The 21,518-nt window shown below is 31.1% G+C and overlaps 1 protein-coding gene across 4 annotated transcripts in view; it reads left to right on the forward strand.

Annotated features, from left to right (window-relative positions):
* LOC130441022 (proton-coupled amino acid transporter-like protein pathetic) overlaps positions 1-21,518 on the forward strand; it is a 126,236-nt gene that overhangs the window by 49,339 nt on the left and 55,379 nt on the right. Inside the window, exon 1 of one of the 4 annotated variants that reach the window (XM_056774476.1) lies at positions 17,817-17,877. The exons of the other annotated variants lie outside the window; for them this stretch is intronic. The gene's annotated coding sequence lies outside the window, so the exon portion shown is untranslated. Of the gene's footprint in view, positions 1-17,816; positions 17,878-21,518 lie in introns of those variants that run through there. 4 annotated transcript variants of the gene reach the window in all.

Raw genomic sequence — 21,518 nt, forward strand, 5'->3', positions numbered from 1 at the left:
TAATATTGAAAAGAATATCAAAGAAGATACAAGATGTAAGATCACACTGAGGAACAGGTGTTGAGTAATAATCAAAATTAAATTATTACCATGAATGTACGTAATTCTTTTCATTATTTTAACGTTTCAATATTCGAAAAATTTTTGAAGATCCACTTTACTACGCGCGTGACGTGACTTAATGTTCTACATAATGTTGTTTTAAAGATAAATTAGAAGTCTCAGATTGTATATGTATGACTGGTTAACGAAATAGCTAATAACTAACTAACTGTGTAATATTCATGAGAAATTATCATGTGATTTCATAGAATTTGATAGAAAAATCTGATTCTTTTTCAAGCATATCAGCATCTATTATATATTATATGTAAGACTATTATTCAATATTGATAGAACTCTTACTTCCATAAATAAATTTGTCATATGCGCAACATGTTTTATTGGGCAATTATTAATACTTATTTGTTATTCTTTTTTCAGTTTAATTGATATCAAATGATTTTTAATTTAACACACACTGTTAGCATCTTTTTCGATATCAGTTTACAATCGAAAAAAATTAGAATTTGAATCCAACTGGCATACCAACAGTTCATAAACCACCAGAATCGATTGATGAGAATGGTGTTAAGCAAATATACTATTCTAGGAAACTATAACCAGTAAGTAAATCTGCTGAATGTATCAACCCAAGTAATACTAACTATCGTCAACAAACACCTGAAGACGCTAGACCTAGAAGATAATGCGGCGTGCAGATTTTGTTGCACAAAAGGCGAAACCTTTATTCACATTCTATCGTAGTGTGAAACACTAAGAAATTTCAGAGCACTACACCTGGGTGCGTATGAAATAGAAGACAAAGATTTCTGGAAATTAAAGCCATCCCACATTCTAGACTTTTTAAATGGATGGAATTGATGATCAACTGTAAACACTGTGTTCTCCAGTTTCCCAGCAAGAAAGTGAGACACAATTGATTCTTTGGGCCTCAGTATATACGAGATCTCAAAACCACACATACACAAATAAGACGCCAGGTGAAAAAGGAACAACAATGACAATTTACGCAGGGAGAAACGCTCATTGTTATCATATTCCACCATGTTTCCAAAAGTCTAGTAAAACTGATAAAACCGTATTCCTCAAGATATAGCATCAACAAATTCTCCTCATCCATTTGGGTGGACGACAAAATAGTCCAGGAGCTGTCAATCTAAAAAGTACCTTTATACTGTGGATGTAATTGTTTTTATGGAAATTGATAGTTCATAACTATAGGAAAAATGTTTAGAAAAATCAATTATTAAAAAAATTCGATAAATGTTTCTCTCTCATGGTTTGCCTAAAGTGTATTCGATAGAAAATTCCATTCTCTTTCAGAAAAAATTCAAGCAAACCAATTTTTTGGGCCGGAATAGTCCGACAAGCCGAAGTGAGTGTTGATGGAGGGATTTTAAACTGGTTTGCTGGATATTTCGCGACGTTTCTGAGAGATTTCCACCCTCATTACACACTTTGAAAAAAGGGTTGCCTGACTCCCCCTTCCAAAAAAATTGCTTTGCGTAAATTTTTTCTCAAAGAGATTTTTTTCAACATTTTTCCGGCTTTATAAATCCTCGAAAACCTCGCGTTTTGAAATGCTATAGTTATGAACTAGCATTTTTCATAAAAATGTACGATATGAAGGGACTTTTTAGATTGACAGTTCCTGGACTAAAAGAAATATTTCTAAAGTATATGAAGCATTGTAAGATACATTACAAATGCCCTAACAAGAACAATTTAGTTATTTGTGATAATCATGATAGTTATATTGAAAACAGACTGTTTGCACAATCACTAGACTAACACTTACATATATGTCGCGCGTTTCGATAACCAAGTTATCGTCTTCAGAGGCAGAAGAGATAGTTCACCTGCTTCCAACTGACCTCTGTTAATTTTGTGTTCAACTGCCAATTCGAAAACTCATGCACAATTATCGCAAAAACAATAAATATAAAATGGTTCGAGAAGCACATATTTTTTATATAAGTTTTTACTCAGAATATCTGACCCTGTAGAATATATTCTTTATTTTGTATTGCGTGTTATGAATCATTTAAGGTGGGGTTGGTTCCATTGAATACATACGAACACGTGATTCAGCTTTCGACCATTCTGAATTGTTTAGAACAGGATATGCGTTAAAAAGATTTCAGTCCCCTTTTTACGAGTTATTCACGTTTGTTCTATACAGAAGGGTAGCGAATTTTCTGGAGAAATCGATAAATTTGCACACACACTTGTTTCAGCCTTTGGTTGACCGGAAACCAGTTTTAAATTGTTATGGATTGAATTACATAAAGGGAGAATGATAGAACCTACTAACATTCTATATATATGCGAGATTTTGAAATATATAAAAATTTATAACAATGCCTAGCACATAAATCTTTTATGATCTTACATCAAATGCTCAGTTTACCGTATAAAATCAACAATAAAAAAGTACAAACTATAAAAGCAGTTTACATTCCGGCGTATCATTATGATATTTCAATGGATTCTTTTCAAGTGTCGAAATAAACTGATAAAATCACTAGAATACTCAGTGTCATAATGCAATAAGGCAAGAATATAATGGAAATAACGTAATTTAACTATGGATTTAATGCTATATTAGTGTAAGAAATGAGGTTATGTATAAATTTTTTACTACATCCGTTATATTCACGTTTTTTTCACTCATTTGCATTGATAAAGAATGTAATTTCTGTATCGGTCAAAAAGCGTGGAAAAAAGTACCGTAGCGGTTCATTTTTTCACGCTTTTGAGTTAAAAAAGTGCCGTAACGTATCATTTTTTAACGCAATTATAAAATTTTGGGCTGTGAACGCTTTCTTTCTCATGTCAATTCGTTTCTCCCATAAACTGTCAAACTTTTATTTCTTGATATTCGTTTAGACTGCACACCAGAAGATGTTGTTGCATCGGCAACTGAAGCGACTATGAATCTTCTGCCTTAGAAATCCAGGGAACAGTATTTAAAGGAATATAATTATTTTATGGAGTGGCGTACTAAAAAATGCATAAACCGAAAGATTGTTACTAGCTTACTTTTAAACTAAATCCAAAATGCAGAAGTTTTCAGTCAATTTATTCAAAACTGAAAGGTAATCTAATGGAAAATAACGACGTGGACATCAGTAAATACGAAACTCATTGCATATTTGAAAAATAAATCAATTGGCTAAAGATCCAAAAAATATTTTTGTGTCGCAAGCTCCAGACGTTCATTATACCATCCATAAAGTATAACAGCAAAAAATTTTAATGTAAGCTTGTATAAAATGAAGTGTAACGATATTAATAATACCGGAAATGCTTTAATTATCATAGTACCTGATACAAAAACTCATGTTCAACGTCGATTTACTGTTATTGGTGAAATTTCTCACAATAGATTGAACTTGGTAAACTTTTATAAAAAATATAAAAACCAACGACCCACAAATGTAAAAACAGATCATTTGTTTTTGTAGTATAGAAATGGAAAATGTAAAACCCAGGTTGTAGATATCAATAGCTTTTCAAAAATTCCCTCGCTTATCGCAACATATTTGAATTTACCTAATCCACTGGGCATACATTTCGAAGCTCTTCGGCGTCTCTATTAGTGGATTCCGGTGGTGATTTAATTCAACTAAAGAAGAACGGTGGGTGGAAATCCAACACAGTTGCGGAGGGTAGACGACTCAATAAAAAACAAAATGGATTCTGCATTGAAAATTCTAACGGGAACAACTAGTTCGACTTGAAGCAACATTGTAAATGTTAATTATCCTACCAACAATCCAATAAGTACTAATACAACTATAGACGATATTGTTTCTAATAGTAATGTAACTTCTACTTCACTTCAAATTAATAATGCTCACAGTTGCACTTCTAATATTACTATTACAAAATAAAAATTGATAAAAGTTTTATAGAATTTTTTTAAGTCTACGGAGTAAAGTAACTTTTTCTCGTAGGAATTGTGGGTTAAACCGTCTTACTCGTGAAATAAGTATTACTTTACTCACTTATTGCGTAAATAACTATTGAATCACCTATTCTTATTTTCATTGACGCTTGCGAATATTTTTCTTTCTTGACTTTAATTTTTTTAGGTAGTGTCATATTTTTTACTAAGCTTTTGTATTTAATAATGTGCTTCGTAAAATCCTTCATCCTTGATTTTTATTATATTTCTTTCTCTAATATAATAAGACAAAAACCTTTTTTTTCTATAGCATAAGCTTCCACTATGCTTGTCAAGTCTTAATTTAACAACTGCACATTTATCTTGTATGGTAGTGATAAATCATTAATTTTACAATATTTGATGCACTTGTTAAGTAAATGTAACCTTGGCAGTGATATGAAAAACAAACAATTTGTTGTTGTTTTGGGATGTTCTGCACATTACTGAAACTAAGCTACGTTTTTACCTCTGCAAGGAGAAATAGCATTTATAAAATATAGATTGAAATAAATAATAACGATTTTCAATGACTCCGATGAATGATAGTCCAGTCAAAATAGACATTTGACTTAGGCAAAATTCGCATAGAGCTGAAAATTGACAGAGACATTAAATACATCATTATAAATAAAATGTCAAAAGTCGATCCTACTTCTGCAAAAAAATTTTATTCAAGGTGAAAAGTACAAATTTAAGGCTTTTGCCATTTTTCTCGAAAACAGTAAGTATTATCGTGAAAGTAGGTCAGACAAAAGTTGTAGATCATACAATTTGGTCCAGTCACTTTTTCTCTTACGACTCACCATCCGTGAGATATCGTGGTTTTAATCATTAGAAAATTCATATTTTACATAATATGCACACATTTCCGCACTCCTATAAGGTAATGTATTTGGCGCATTTTTTTAACAAGGTTTCCCCAGTAAGTATACTCCACGATGTAATAAAGAAAGTTTGACAGATCGTATCCAATTAATTGAAGTAATATTGCTAATGATAAAAGTGGAATAGGTTGTTTTTTTCTACATGTCATTATATAAGATGATTGTCTAATTCTACTTCGACAATTATTTCTTCGTCTTTATTCTCTTCTTCTTGCAGAATTTCCGTTCACTGTTCTAAGAAAAGGGATGCATCAATGGTCTCTTCAATAATATCATAAATATCTTCATCTGCTGTATGTGCTACAATATTGGAGCAAGTCTGACCCTGACAATTGATGCATACTGGTAAACAAAATAATCCCACTATTTGACAGCCGCAATTTCACTACAATCCGTCTTGCATTTACAGAAAATAGTATTAAGTAGTTTTTCTGGAGCAGGCGGGAGTAAAGTTTGAATTGGCTCCAAATGATTATCTGTTAATTTCCAATTCCATTCTTCTGGGTCCAGCCCATTTCCTAGCCACAATATAAGTGATTTTACAAACTTCAAACATCTATATTTGTCTATGGAATCAATTTTTTTGGAGCACCATATATTGCAAGAAGAAAACGAATTCCTTTTGTAACGATGTCCTGTGGTGAAGAGTCAATCTTTGTAAATACTTCTGCGCAATGAATTAAATCATTACGTTTCTCAAACAATTTAAATACTGATGTTTACCTCTTTTAAAAATTGCTGATGTAGTATCGTAACCAGTTATTGTATGTAAAAATAAAATATGAGCTTGACATTTCGGATATGCAGTCAGATGATGATGATGATGAATATATTGTTGATTGTACTTGAGCTTTCCCAGGTTTTAAAAAGTAAATAATTTTATCATTTGGAGTCCGTGCAGTCAGTAATATCAACAAATCAACATCTTCACCAACAACGTTGTATTTGAACTTTTCTATTGTTCTATTGCTGTTTCAATTATAAGGAAATCAGCATCATTAGCTTGTTTTATTGAAATACCAGCAGCTGTAAATTCTTCACATAGTATTAAAATGAATCGAGACTTATTGTGAGTATTTGCAAGAAATTGTTGTTGGTTTGTTGGAACTTTCATAGATTGATCAAAAACGATATCAACAGATGAAGATGTTTTTGTAGTCCGACGATGTTGTTCTGCAGCTTTAATATTTTTCATATGATTCATCAAATACAAGTACTGTTGTGACCAAAATGTCTTTGTACATACTGAACATATTTTTCAAAAATAGTATGAAATGTTTCATCTCGATCTCATACAACAACGTGTAATAGATACTCTCCATCGATGATGTAGATAGCAGATGTTACTCAAGGTTACCGACGAAGGGAATTAGGGGCTAACAGTATAGTCGTATATTTTAAAATCTTCATTTAATGTATATAAGTTTTATTGTGTAAATAACACAAACCAATAGATTCTTATTTTCATTTATATTTAACGTCCGGTGACGTATACAGGCTGCATTTTAGTGCATATTATGTAAAATATGAATTTTGTAATGATTAAAACCACGATATCTCACGAATGGTGAGTCGTAAGAGAAAAAGTGACTGGACCGTTTTTGTAGAAAATTGTATGAGCTACAACTTTTATCTGACATACTTTCACGATAATACTTACTGTTTTCGAGAAAAATGGAAAAAAACCTTAATTTTGTACTTTTGACCTTGAATAAAATGTTTTGCAGAAGTAGAATCGAAGGAGACTTTTGACATCTCATTTATAATGATGTATTCAACGTCTTTGTCAATTTTCAGCTCTATGCGAATTTTGGCTAAGTTATGACTTATTTTTGTCTATTTTGACTGGATTATGAATGCAGTTAGCGTTGCCATGCGTCCGGATAAAGCCGGATATAGGTAGGCTTTTTGATTGTGTGTCCGTCCAAAATAAACTGAGTCCGGCTTTTGTCAGGCATTTTACATTTCGCAAACGAGCGTGGCCGAGCGCAAGCGAGTCGAATATCGGTCGCTCACGAAGATCCAACTGCCGCTCGTCGCCCGTTTTCTGAATACTAACAAAGAGAACGTTGATTTCAAGAAGATGTTAGCTCATAAAAAATGCATAGCCTATTTCAAATTGACGAAAGAAGGCAACAGAGTACATGTTGACACTGTTTCCAAAATGTTGTAGAAGTTAATTTAAAACATTTGACTTGTAAGGATTTTTACAAATACATTTTGAAAGAAACTGAACTCTTAAATCAGGTTTCGGTAAACCAAAAATATGAATAATTATTTTTATAATGTAATAATGTAGGGTTTCGGGCCTTTCTACCCAAATGTTCGGCCAAACTGGCTGCTCTGTCCGGCTATTTGGTTTGGCCACCTGGCAACCCAGCAACTGCAGTAATAGTACTTATAGCACTCTTATGTCACATATTTTAAACAGATTTCGCTTTACTCAAAAGGTTTGTAAGAAAAAGTGTTAATTGAAGACTATACATTATAAGGTGTACATAATTCTTTGATTTAGTTTACTTATACTAAACCGATCTTCTTCAATTTTTTCACATACCGCTTGTATAAAATTACCTACGTTTATTAAAAAACTTTACATACATCATGTGCTTTCAGTATGATGAGAACAGACTTTAGTTTATATTGATTGAAAAACACAGAAACATTTCTCCGAATATATTCCCCCAACTTTTTTATTGTTCTCATCTATCAAATATACAGCTCTAAAAAAAATTTCTTTTCTTACCGTGAATAACATCGCAATTTTTTAGAAGATTACGAATATATCCATGAAAGTTCTCAATGTGCTCGTATTTTCATGATTTTTGCATATCTTGAGCAATTATCGGTTTGTAAAAATAAAATGTTATTTTTCAGTCATAATTAGGCTCCTGTGCAATTTTTTCGCGCATACAAACATCACGTGATCCTCATTCTCAGACCCCTTGCTCCACAGGACAACTGAGATCTGTTATTTGACAATATTGATGAACTTACACGTGAATTTTGATTAAAATTTAGTTTCAATTACTGAATGTCCATTCTAAAACATGAGTTACGCGAGGTTTTCACGAGGCGATTTTAATTGAACGATATTTGTTGGCCGACAAAAATTGCAAGCGATTTGCGTTCACACGGTTGAAATATCGATCGGACCGAATTGGTAGTTTTTTCAAAATGGCTCCAAATAAAGTAGTGCAAAGGTGTGTACGGGAAATTAAAAATATTTTATTTGAGGAAATAAAAATAATATTGAGAAAAGAGATATTTAAAAAAAAATATTGGATGAGGAGTTGAATATCTAGGAGGGACCGACTAGGAACATCACAGATGCTTTTAAAAGAGCTAGCAATCGAAGGTAAAGCTGGATACAAGAACTTTCTGCGTATGAGCGAGGTCATGTTCAATGAACTTCTTTCCAAAGTCTTCCAGCCCCGCTTTTCATATACTTTAAAACCAAGTTGAGCTCCTTTTTGTACATAGTTCGAACAGTTTTCATTTTGTTTTTTCTATCGTCAATACTGAACCCTTCGCACTCCATATCGACAATTATTGCTTGAAACGCAGTATCTCTGGCATCTTTGTTCTTGTAAATAACAAGGGTTTGATTCCAAAGGCATTCGTGCTGCTGATAAAGAACTAGAAACTTGAAGGTTAAAGTATCACTCCATTTAAACACCTTTTTAGACGAAGCCATATTGCTCTTGCACTAGGTACCTATCACACACAAAAAAATACAAACAAAGATTAATCGCTTTCGAGTCGGTCTGGCTCGTTCTCACGTTCAACAAGATTCAACTCAGCTCAAAAATTAAGCCGACTTGAAAGCAAAAGTTGACAGCCGGGCAACTTTTTATCGGTCAACAAAAGTTGATCAACTTTTATTGAAACAGTGTTCTCATGAAGCGAATATTGTTCTATTCGGAAGCGATTTTTAGTTGACCGATAAAAATCGCCTCGTGAGAACCGTGATTTTGTCTATTAAATTGATTGTAGTTTTTGATTTTTGTAATGAAAAATGAAAATAAAGAGAAATCATAGCAAATCTGACAAAATCATTGATAGTTTCATGAATTTTGTGCAAAATCATTTTTATATCAAGGGCAACAAAACCATACGGCACTTGTTAATATAACAGGAACTGATTTAGACCCATTTAATTTTATTCGCTCTTTCGGAGTCCAATTACTAATTTTATCAAATAAAATTTGCAGATTTTTTGCATATTCATCCTGATCTTTGCTTACAACAATAATAGCAGTACCCTCAGCAAATGTGGCTATTGCATTAGGCTCTAACTTCGGATAATCAATGATGTATTGAAGGTAAAGGACTAGTCTCAATACATGTAGTACCCCTGCATTTTTTTTTCGTGTTAGAAAATTGTTTGAGCAAAAATTTGCTCATATTTATTATGTAGTGCATCATACCATAACTTATCACATGCTCCGCTACGTCTAATAAGACATTTGACAGACTTTTCTTCTTTCTAACGATTTCTTTATTACATCTGTAGTCCTATGGATCTAAACAACATATAAAATCCATTATCTGTAATAATTGGTTCAATTTTATTAATTTAGAATTTATAGGGAGTATTAAGAGAGGTCTATGTGATGTTAATTAGTTTTTTTGGTCGTTGGAATCATTGCCATATCTGATATTTTCGATATATTTGGAACATGCATTAGTCCCCCTGTAAGTTATTTCTTAAGATTAACCTTTTCATTAATTTCTGTTGCTATTTCCTTTGTAGTAGTAAGAAGTCATATTTCAACTTCCTCTTTTGTATTATTATTCAAATGCAGATAACCTTAAAAGATCTAGTATTTGTAATAATTGGTTTAATTTTATTAATTTAGAAATTATAGGGAGTATTGAGAGAGGTCTATATGATGATAATTGGTATTATTGGTCTTTGGAATCATCTGATATTTTCGATATATTTGGAACATACATTAATCCCCCTGTATAATATTTTCTATAGTTGCTGTTTCTATTGCTACTTCCTTTGGCGTAGTAAGAAGTCATATGTCAACTTCCTCTTTTATAATATTATTCCAATCCAGATTAACTTTACTGACTTCACTCACCATTTTTCTCAAGTGATATCTAGCAACTTTGTTAATCTTTGCTATCGATCTTTTAAGGACAATTATGTTTATATATTGAATTGAATGATTTGACAAGAATAATTTCTCCATATTTCGAAATTGTTATCAGTGAATAAGTCTTATAAAATTATTCGCTATCAAAACCATTAGAAATTAAAACAGCTTCCTCTTCATAAGACGAAATTAACAAATTAAAGAGTAATCTTTATTATTCAAATCCATTTCAATTGTGCTATAAATAATTTTAGATTCTTTTATTAAAACAAAAATAATAAATTTGCTGTCTATGTTTTGGAAATTCTTTTAGCAGATAAGAAAAGTATTTCCAAACCCTATCGGCACCATTCAAAACTTATCAACATAATTATGTGATAAAGCAAACGAACCATTGTATACCTCACCGATCATTTAAAGGTCAATGGTAGTATTTTCCATTTTTATTGCCTTGCAACAATTACTTATAATTATTTTTAAACAAATAACTTAAAAAATGGAAAAGAAATCCAAATTAATTCTAATGGGTTGATGTTCTGACAATCATATCTTGTGCTAGGCTTACAGTACATGAGCTAGTGTAAAGTACGGACTTTTATAACCATAAGCTATACAACACAATAGAAAAATGTTTGGAGTTGTCAAAACCCTATAGAAATTTTATTTCAAGTTAATTCCAAGAATGTCTTCCCGGCAAATATCACCGAAAATACGATTTGAAGTTTTTCCAAATACTAAGATCCAAGTTGTATATTCTTAACAGTTTAGTTTAGTTGCAACTTGTAAAGTACGGTGTAGAATAGATTGTAAATCCTAGTGTGATAATGGAAAATTTGGAAGGACCGAGTAAACGTTGAAAAATCGGTCCTTCAACAATTAATGAAAGAACATTGATATTTAATTGTTTTAAGACATTTTCAGACAAACATTTATGTAAAAGTGTTGATGACACAGTGGAAACAGCATGTAAAGCTCCAGGAAAACTAAAATTGACTTACATATCTATTGGCGTTTAAGAAGAAAATAATTGAACATTGTTTTGAATAAATTTTACCAAATAATTCAAATTTATATTGATATTAAAAATTATAATTAGGAGCGGTGTCCTACAGCTTTTAAGCTAATCTCTAAAAATACTAGTGCTATAACTGTAAAACTACGTCGAAAGATATTAATCTGATAAACTTAAAAAAATGTTATTATGATAATATATTTACTTTGAGCTTCTACGCATGATCGCAAAAGTACCTGACCAGACCAAGAGATGGCGGTAGTTGCTTGAAGCTGTATTAGAAAGTACCCAATCTATATAGCATATGATATGAAGTTTGAAGACGCCACGTTGTTTAGTATTTGTTTGGCAGCCATCAGCAGTGAACGTTTTCAGTGAATTTGTAAACATGGTCATCGTTAAAATATGATACAATACTTTGATTTGAAGGACATTAGCCCAACCAATATGAAAGGTAAACTAGATTCTACTCTGGGTGAGATTGCTCCTTTGTTATTAACATTAAAATTGTGTAGCAGAATTTAAACGAAGCCTTACGCCCTGCGAAGACTAGCCTCGCAGTGGTCGATCAAATGAGGTGACGACTCCAAAACGATCAAAACAATGCACTAAAAACGGAGAACCAGTTCCAAAGTAGACAAAGCCCGCTCTATTTGCAGGCAAAGTCATAGGGTTTTTTAGAAGCGCGTGAGATAATTTTCACTATCTTGAAAAAGGAAAAACGTTTGAGTGAAGAAATCCAGCAAAACGGTAGCATTTTGCAAAAAGAAATTATCAAAATTATTGATTTAAAGTTTGATTTGCTACATCATGCACCATATTCCCCAGATTTAACCACCTCGTTTTATTATCTTTTCCCAGACTTGAAAAAATGGCTCAGCAGTTAAAGATATTCAAACATAGAAGAGGTGATGTCGGCAGTTAATGGCTTGACGATTCTTATTATGAAAAGAATCTCAAACTTATTAAACACAGCTGAGTAAAGTGTATGGAACTAAAAGGAAATTACGTTGGAAAAGAAATATTTTATTTTCCATATTTTTTGTGTTTTCTTCTGGAACTATCATCTTATATTGTTTGGAAACGATTTCTGGGAGTTAATTATCATACTAATTATATTAGCAGAGTACATGAATGGCGAGTAAACATCTAAAAAGCAAGTCTTTCTTGTTGATATCTAAAAAAATGTTGAAAATATTTGCTTTGGTGTTATTCGTTTTTTCTCTATTCATATTTTTGATTTAACTATTGAATCTGTCGGCGCAAACCAAACATTGTCGTAATTTTTGCAATGATAAGATATGTCTCTTATACTTACTTTTATGACTGTTCTGTATATCGTTTTTGATTAAAAAATAAAAAGTTACAATACTACATTTAAAAAAATGGTGAATAGAAATCAATAAAAGTCGTTATTATTATTATTACCTACATAAAATTGTTAAATGAAAAATATTCTGTTCAAATTAATATCAACGAAACCTTGTATACGAACTCTATAATCTGATTTTTATCAATTTTTTTATAAAATTTTAAATTCAGTTATATTATCATATCTACCGTTGATTTTGGATTATTCTTATAAGCCTTAAGTAACTAATTACGGTAGTCGTATTTTGGTTTTAGTAGTTTAAAACATAAAACATTTCGTTGAGGAATGATTTAATTTATCTCAATAAAATAATATCTGCCTATATAATCGTCCCCTCAACAAATGTTTATGTTGTTATCATCAATAAATATTTACTTTATATGAAACCAATTCACAAAAAGTTTTGTGATATGATGAAATAAATGACAAAATTCAAGTCAAAAAAATTTTCCATTACATTTGTATGTTTCTTTCCAAAATTCATAATTTTAGTTACAACTTATGACCTAATGTTCATTTGGTGTGAAAGTATGGAAAAATAGATAGAACAAAATATATCTTTTATTCACAGATAGTTCCGGAAACTGCTCACATCAATATAAAAAAATTTACTTACGTTGATACGGAAGAAACTGTTTTGTATTGTTGTAAATAATCACAAGAGCGGTCACAAAATAATGGTTTTCTCGAAAACGGTTAATTTTTGCGTAATCAAATGTTATTACTTTTTTATTAAGATATGATGGTAGAATCCAATGGTGGAGAATTTAGGTGTGAAAAAAGGATACTTGACACCTGCTGCACGCCTCTGAAAAAAACTAGAAATCATCTATTTATGTTAGAACAAGTAGTTCATCAACCTGATAATCGTCAAGATGTTTCAATAACAATCGATCACACCATTTGAAATTTAACGAAAAAAAATCGTTTTATTTTTAAAACTTTAACGCCCCGTATCTTGAAAATCGTTGGGGACATAAATTCCCTATCTCCATAGACATAATTTGCCCCAAAAAATTACCCCTAGATCGTTGGCAGTCGAATTTAGGGACACTTTGTATGTGGAACTGAATGTAGCAATTGGAATGCGATATTAATTCCAAAAAAATGACTAGCCTTAATTTTAGGTCTCTTTTCTATGAAAATCAGTTTAAAATAATGTGTAAAAATTTGCCGTTTCAACCTACTTTATCAAAATAAGAGTTGGAACTAACAATTAGCGTGATTAGATTAATCATTAGATCACCTACATCATGAATATCAGAATAAAATTAAAATGAAAATAAACATTTGTTTTTTAAATTTTTAATCAACTTGGATTCGGTTAATTATCCACCGTAAATGCTGAACCTTTTTAGGTAATTCCAAAAAACAAAATGTGAACAATCAGATTATTTTTTCCCAAACATTTTGATATTATATTTAAGTAGTAATATTAATTTAAATCTGTACACGTCAAATCTCGTTTCCTCCTGTGTCTTCAGTATTTACAGTTACCAAACTTATTTTCGTCTTTTTTTATCTACTATTTCAGTGGAAACTAACAATAATCGACAATTTCAATCATTACTATTATTGACTATGGTTTCTGTTTCTTTACATCTCTAAATTTTGCTATCGTTTTGTCCCATGTATGCTTTGGTATTTCCTTCGTTTATTCTTCATTATATTAACTTCCAATATTTTGTTTGTCTCTTGTTTTTCAAACGTGCTAAATATCCAAATCTCTGCAGTCATCTTTATTGCATATATTTTATAAAAGGTGTTTCTTATTTTTATGTTATTTATGAAGATAGTGATGAAGTATCTGGCCCAGCAAAAGAAACATAGAAATTTTGGAAAAAAATATATTTATTTTTCAACCTCATCTCCTTTTAGCTCCATACACATTTTCCAGCGATGTTCAATAAGATCGATATCCTCTTCATAATAAAAATCGTCAAGTTCCTCAAAATAGCCTCTAACTGCCGACATCACCTATTTCTTTGACCACCGAGCCATTTTTCCAAGTCTGGGAACAGAAAATAATCCAAGGGGGCTAAATATGACGAATAGGGTGCATGAGGTGGCAATTCAAACTTTAATTCAATAATTTTGGCCATTGCAATAACGGATGTGTGGCTGGTGCATTTTCTTGAAACAAAGTTGTGATAAGTTCGCATAATACTCGACAGTTTTTCCTTTTTCAATATAGTCAATGAAAATTATCCCACCCGCATCCCAAAAAAATCGAAGCCATGACCTTGCTTGCGGTCTTTGTCTTTTTTAGAGCATTGGAACATAAGAAAAAGTAAAAGATTGGATAAGGATGGGTTTACATTACCACCAAATCTACCTGTTATGGAAGCTAACCCAATTTCTCGACAGTAGTACAATGACTTAATTTCTCTTCTACCTTTTATTCCCAGTTTTTTTCATTGCCCTTCCAAAAACCAATTTCAAAAGCCAAGACTTGTGATAAATAATATTTTCTATTACAATGCAGTGTTTTTTGACTACTAATAATTTTCAACAACAATTATTCAATGTTTTGTTCTGTAATAAACTGGATTGTCATGACCTTATGCCGTACCTATTATTTTACCTAAAACTATGAAAAATACATTAAAAATTGGACAAATAATGGAAGGTCTTTCTTAAACAATAATTATATGGTTACATCAAGTCCATAAAAAATGATTCATATCCAGAAGTATGTGCAACACTATGAACACAAACCAAGTGATATTTCAGTTAAATAAATTCTTGGATCAATACTTTCAATCACTTAACAATGCCAATAACAATGTGAAAAACATTAAGTTTGTTCTGCAAACTCAGTTTTTAATAGCATAAATATTTATCTTTCCTTCTACCCACTAGTAATTCTTTAAGTTTTAAATTATTTTGATCCCGTTCTTTTATGATGATTCTACATTTTTAATTGAATTTTCAACTACATCTCTTGCATTGAAATATAAGGTGGAAAGAGAGAATACATGCAGTACTGTTTTCTTTTTGTAGGCTTGTTGTAAGGTAAATTCTTCCCTTCCAGCCCCCACATTGATACAGGTGTCTGAAATTACCTTTTGAACTATAAACTTGAATTCAACAGGTATTTTTTATATGATGATAGAGACGGACTATTTTACCTGTTTACTTCCTAGAACAACCCTAAGAAATTCATAGGCGCCGATTTAGTAATTATTCAAGGGTACTTTTTCAAAATGATAAATATATCAAAATTCAAATAGCTACAAATCATCTTGAATGATAAAATGAGGCTTTAAATAATAACAAAAAATTTCACAAAAAAAATAAACATTGCAATCAACAAGGACGCGAAAATTGAGTCAAAATAGGTGACTTTTTGTTACATTAAACTAGAAAAAATATATATTGAGAGTTATAGTAGAACGAAGAATAGAGAAATAAGAATTATTGTAACTTCTAAATAATCTTCCAATAAAAATCATGAATGAATGGAAAAATCGTCCGTGGTAGATTAGAACCTGGTCTGACTGGCTGAGAGATGGCGGTAGTTGCTTGAAATATATCACTGTATTAGAAAGTACACAATCTATACAGTATATGTTCAAAGTTTGAAGACGCCACGTTGTTTAGTATTTGTTTGGCATCATAAATAGTGAAAGTTTTCAGTGAATACTTTACTTTTATTTGAAAGGCATTGGTACAACCAATATAAATACTGAACTAGAATCTACTCTGGGTGAGACTGCTTCTTTGTTATTAACAGTAAAATCGGCATCGCAGTGGTCAACCAAATGAGGTGACGACTCCAGAAATGTTGAAGAAAATCCGGAAATGAGGAAGCTGTGCGTTCACAATAGAACAAAACAGCATCTTGAAAATGTTTCCATTGAGCATTTGGTAATATTTCATAGAAATAAAGCCAAATTTTTGCGTTGTTTCATAACCATGGATAAAACGTGGGTCCCTCATTTTATACCCAAAACAAAAGACCAATCAAAACAATGGACTGAAAAAGAGAATCGCCTCCAAAGAAAGCAAAGACCGTTCCATGTGCAGGCAACGTCATGGGGTCGGTTTTTGGGAAGCGCTTGGGATAATTTATATTTTTGAAAAAGAAAAACTATCCACGGCGAGTATTATGCGAACTCATTACAACGTTTGACCTAAGAAATTCAGCAAAACAGCTGCATTTGCTAAAAGAAAGTATTGTTTTATGAAGACAATGCACTAGCTCACACATCCGTTATTGCGATGGCTAAAATTATTGTTTTACTGTGTAAATTGCTAATTCATGCACTCTAATCCCCAGATTTAACCCCATCGGTTTATTTCCTGTCTCCAGATCTGAAAAAATGACTAGGTGGTTAAAGATTTTCCAACATTGAAGACTTGATGTCGGCAGTTAATGGCTTGACAATTCTCATTATAAAAAGGGTATCTAACTTATTAGACACCTCTGGGGAAGCTAAAAGGAGATTACGTTGGAAAATAGATATATTTTTTCCAAAAATTTTGTGTTTTCTTTTTTTAACCAGGTATTTCTGGGACTATATTCGTACCAAAAAAAAAAAATGATATACGAGTAGCAATAGATCATAATACTGCTGAAGAGATGAACTACTGTTTAGAGAAAAAATAATTGAGTTATGAATATCCGGTAAAGATAAATAGATTATAAGATGCATAAAAAGAAATAGTTGAAAAAAATTGTAAAAGAAATAAAAAATAGAATATGAAATTGAAACATTTGATAATAAAAAATATCGATTAGGCAGTGTGAAAATTGTAAAAAATATAGTAAAAAAAAAGTCGACAAAGATCCCTTACCATCTAACTACCATTTTTTATAATACCTATATACAGTAATGAATCAACACTTCATGAAATGGAAATCATCAGCTCATCAATTTAATATCTACGTTTTTATCGTACGAATATTTAATACATTTTAATATTTCAATTTAAAATCACTACATTTTTTTAATGTACATATGGCGTGTATTTTCCGCGAGTACACCTATATTATTTTTGCTAATATAAACGATTACATACATTATCTTTTTACTATATAATACAAATTACCTAATTCTGTTTTGTAGTTCTTATATATTTATTATTTGATGTTATTGCTCCTACCACTATTATATCATCATTTTATTTTCATTCTCATTTAATTGGCAGGTACAACCTTGTCTGTACTACTACAAACTTTAAGACATGCAATAACAAAGATTATTCACTTAAACTATCATAAACTAAATAGTACATGCAATCAAAGTGGCATATTATTATTTCCAATAAAGTATCTGAATAAATATTCTCCTCAATTCGAATTTCAAAGTCCAAACCTGTAATGAATGAATTATTTTTTTACAAACTACCAAAAAATTATTTGTGATTGTTGTAAATTAAAGGCGAAATTATTGAATTGAACACGTGATATTTATTTCTTTCATTGTTAGTTTTTAATAAGCAAGTTTATCAGTTAAATATTATCTACTTAACTTTAACAGGTAAGTTAAAACCACTTTGTTGTAATCAAAAAATTGATAATACGTGTATTAGGATTTCTTTACATATATTTATTTGAGACTGCGAATTATCAAATACACAAATGATTTCACTGAAATGTATTCTTGAAGTGACTTTATTTGCTTATTCGAGTTCTGATCAGTGTACCACAAAGTGTTGAATAAAAGTTTTTTCAAATAAATAAGGCCGTCTAATTACATGGATTAGAAGAAGACAGAGTGCACCGTTAGTCCAAAATAACCTATTAACATTTTTTCAAATAGAACTTCGTGTTTAAGCTTCCACTTTTTCATAATTTATTAAATTACAAATATAGGTTGTTTCAAAAAAAGCTGATTCACATTTTGACGATTCTTCCGCAACTACTGGCAACATTGTATTGAAATTTCATACGATTATGTTTTGGAAGCTGATACATCCAATGAATTTGTTTTTATATCTCACTCTCATAGAGGGTGCTAGTTACACGATTCGTACCAAGTACTATTGGATATAACTTTTTCAATATTGGATTTATTGAGCAAAATTTCAAGTGAACTTAAACATCAAAAGGTACTCTTGATAAAACTGGATAATGTGTACCGTTTTAGGAATATTTTGATTAGAAAATTATGAAGTAATAACCAATGCTGGTATGAAGTATAGATAAAGTTATTAATTATTATTAATTAGTAAGCAATATGTGAATTGAACATTTTTTGTCGCGTAAATGAGACCTCATCGATAAAACTGATACATGTAAAAAAATTGGGACTGAGGGTTTTCGTTTCTGGTAACGTTTTACAAAAATCCAGTATAATCAGGATATGATCTTGTTTTTTAAAATTAAATAAAATGTCATTCGCTGATAGTTATGATGTTGAGGCAATAATAATTACATTTCTGAAACTTTTTTATTCGTTGAATTAGATATTATTAATCAAAATTCAAATTTTGAATACACTGACATGTTATTAACATTAAGTGAATGTTTAGGAAACTCTGGTACAGCTGTTACGCAGAGTTATGCAGAAGAGTTTCCCCGAAGAAAAGTAAAAAAACATTGAGAACCATTGAACGATGTTGTCGAGAAACTGGTAATGTGAGATCTAAAAAAATAAATTCTGGTAGTGCCAGGAACAACAAGAGCCATTAATAAAGAAAGTATGATTTTAAATTTAGTTGATCAAATTCCAACAGTTAGCGTAGGGAATGTGACAAGACAAATAAATACGCAAGTACTTGGAGGATACTTGAAGAGCAACAACTATATTCTTACCATTATAGACAAGTCCAAGAGCTCTTGCCAGACGATCCATCGGTTAGAGTGGATTTTTATTAAATATTACAAGAAAGGACAGCCCTCAATCCAAATTTGAAAAGAGTATCAAAGTTAATGTTTTGGCAGCAACTTTAGGTAACAAATTAATGGGTTATCAAATTATACCATGAAATTTAAATGGTGATGTGTGCTTGGATTTTTTTAGCAATAGCTTATTCGAGATATTAAATCTTAAATCTTGTCAATATTTGTATTAATCATTACCGCAAGTTATGAATATTGACATATCAGATTATATACACAGAAATCTGTATATCTGAAAACTACAGTTGCCTTTTCTTTCAGAAGATAGAACTAACGCTCTATTATTCGAATTAACATCGTCACTACAAATATCATCATGTTGAATCTATAACTATACTAAAAAACTTTAAACTCCGAAAAGACTAAAAATACGTTATTTTGAGATGAAAAACTACACTCATGTACATTAAAAGACCGTACTTTTAACACTTGTCACTTTTTAAAAAATAGTTTTATTTACAAAATTACACTTATTACAAACTAATACTTAAAAATATCGGTTATAATAAATATCTTACTATAAAAATTTATAAAAAACATGTGTTCTGTAAATTTATATTATTGCTTATATTACTATATACATGCTGGTTGATGAAAAATTGTAGGAATTCTGGTTACCGAAATTATTGTTTGATTATAGTACTCGCACTAAAGGAGGCCTTACACTGTAAAGCGGCTTGATCAAATGCTTGAGGCTCCGATTGATGGGCGCTACAAGCGTTCTTCAATCTTTTGATCAAAACTCTCAGTCGAAGCTGAGAGTGTGGAGCGTATAATGGTGTCAAATGTAGATTTGAGCTTCCTGGCCTTAACATTGGTTGTTGTGAAGGGGAGAAACCACGAAAAGAAAAAAAAGACGGTGGTTTTTATCAATCACCGTCAATGCTTCTTGCTTCAAGCTTCAAACGGGTTTCTAAAGTATCAATCACGCTTGATACAATCAATTTGCTCAAGCCGCTTGATAGTCTACGGCCTACTTAATACAGATATAAATGAAATATTTGAATGATTGCAAGTAAACGACATTTTTTTTGTATAATTATACATTACTTCTCATAATTTTGGACTTTCATCTTTTGGCACAAATACAATTTTTGTAAACCTTTTAACTTATGAAGCTTACAAAAATATATATACACGAGTCAATTTAATGAATTAATTGGCACTTTTTCTATACTTACGTGGACATTTTTATTTTTTTGGCTCCAAAAATATTCCAGTGGCCTGTACATAGTTTGTCATGATGCCAGATTCGTTCAATCAAAATTGATAATGAAAAAATAATATTATAACGGACGTAGAAAATAGTTATTATTTAACAATCTGAAGAGTTTTGACAATTAAATTTTCACAAAATTACTAAAATTTTTTTCTATCATGAAAACGCACAGATTGACAAAAGGTACTCACTATATATAATATTATAATTTTATTCTGGAAATAACTTTCTATTTTACAAAAAATGCAAAAGAATTAAAATTTCATAAAAGCGTTGAAATGTATGTGGGGTACAAAAACTTCATAAAGTTAACGTACGAGGTTCTTTCAAAAAGTATTGAGCCTACCGCTATGTCTAAGCTTCATCATTCGTTGAGTAACTATCTTCAAAGTGGTCGTCTATTTAATTGAATAACAATAACAAGTACCCTGCGATGTTTCAACTATCTAGAGCAAGGAAGGCAGTTTTCTTTACATTAGTTTTCATTGTCTCTTTTTTACCGAACTGGTATCCTTTGAGAGGCATTTTTAATCGGGAAAGGTCTGAAAATCGCAGATAGAGACGTCGGGACTGTATGGAGTCTATCGAATCTGTATGACTTGGTACTGTGTTATATATTGCTTCACAAGAATCGATGGATATGTTGGTTCAATGACGTGCTGAAGAATTTAAACATATATTGTCTAAAGCTGTGACTTTTTTCTTGCAACTGCGTCACATAACGTCACGTCAAAGTAGCAATCAGAAGAATTCATCAAAATTGTTTTTACTTTCTTCGTCCACGTTATTTTTTGGTGTTGACAATTCAGAATGCTTCAGCTGTGAAAACTGTTGTCAGCAAATTTGTTGCAAATTCATGAACCTAAGCATTAAGTTGGTATTTGTAAGGCAAATGGGTATCGGATTCAGAAAACATTGGATTCAAAAATTTTTGAAATTTTCAGAAATTGTACGTTGACAATGAATTTTAAATTTATTCAAAAGTCCCTTTTACACTTATACAGGGTTGCTGATTAAGCCTACTTGTTTTAAGATATCAATTTGAAATTGAATCATTA

The sequence above is a fragment of the Diorhabda sublineata genome, chromosome 3, assembly GCF_026230105.1.
Source record: "Diorhabda sublineata isolate icDioSubl1.1 chromosome 3, icDioSubl1.1, whole genome shotgun sequence".
Taxonomy (NCBI): Eukaryota; Metazoa; Arthropoda; class Insecta; order Coleoptera; family Chrysomelidae; genus Diorhabda; species Diorhabda sublineata.